Below are 1,414 nucleotides of genomic sequence, written 5' to 3' on the forward strand. Positions count from 1 at the left end.
TGTAAATCAATTGTAAAATTTTATTAAAGACTTATTTATTAATACTGTATTTCTTTAGAGATTAATAAATCAGCCACAAAATTAAATTCATAAGAAACCGAATTATCTTATTATTTCTTGTATTACAACTACAAGAGGCCAAAAAACGAGTGTTGAGGAGTAATATTGTTGGTTGGTGAGCACGACAAAGAGCGAAAGATCATATGCTATCCAATTAAGAACACAATTGTGTATTTATTTGTTTTATATATTCGTTTAATTAACACACTTTCTTAGTTTCTTTTATTCGGCAGAATCCGAAATTAATATAAAGACAGATAGAAGTTATTTAGGTTAGGCGAGTCATCAACTAATTAGTTCGCTTAAATAAATATTAAAAGTTTAATTCTATTTTGTGTATATAGTGTAATTTATTGGCCAATAACAAATCTTTAAATGAAATTTAAATTCGTATCAAATTAGTCTTTAATTTGTTTAACTTAAGAATGCCATAAAAAAAAAAAAACATAAAAACATATCAATAAATTTATATGATAATAAAAATATATAAGCCGATTTAAAATAGATAAAAATAACACAGCGCATCTCTAAAAATAGAAAAATGTATGTTAAGAGCCAATACTATTTGAAGAAAAGAAATTAGAAAGTTGATTAATATTGAGTTATTAATTAGTTCAAATACAAAGTAAAATATAATGAAAAAGTATTAGTCATTGCCATCTCTTTGTCTTGTTTTTTTTTTTCTTTAATTTATTATTCTAATTTTCTCTTTTCCCCTTTTTCTATTTAAAAAAGCTGTCAAATCTATTTGTATTTTAATACTTATGCATACAAAGTATATGAAATTGATTATTTAAACCATTATTAAGGCTTACATGAATATAACATAACTTTTCAAAAATTTGTCTTTTATAGAACATTTCCTACTGTCTAACGGTTGCTGAGTAGTAATTTTTAGAAGAAAAAAAAAATACAGAGAACTGACTTTTAATGAGTTAATATTAATTATATTTTATTAAAAAAAATTATTTTAGAAACAAAATAATGTATAAATAAATATTATTAAAAAATACTAAATAAAACCAAGTTAGGTTTTTCTGGTGATTAACTCATTAGTCCGCTTAAGTGTCGAGAGTTCGAATCTCGTTTATATAAGCTTTTAGATTCATACTTTATTGTGTTATATAATAAAAAAAAATGTTGACAACAACTTTTACAAAAATGTCAAGTCTGAATAAAATTTAAACTTTTGATATTAATTAAAAGATAGAAAATTCTTCTTACTCATTTTTGTTTGCGTTTAAAGTATGCACCATAAAAACAATGACTAACCATTAATTAATTTTTAAGTAGAATTAGAAGCGGGTCAAATTAATTTGCAAATTAATTTAAATTTAACTAATTAATAGTTTGA

This window comes from Arachis ipaensis, chromosome B02 (genome assembly GCF_000816755.2).
Source record: "Arachis ipaensis cultivar K30076 chromosome B02, Araip1.1, whole genome shotgun sequence".
NCBI classification, from domain to species: Eukaryota; Viridiplantae; Streptophyta; class Magnoliopsida; order Fabales; family Fabaceae; genus Arachis; species Arachis ipaensis.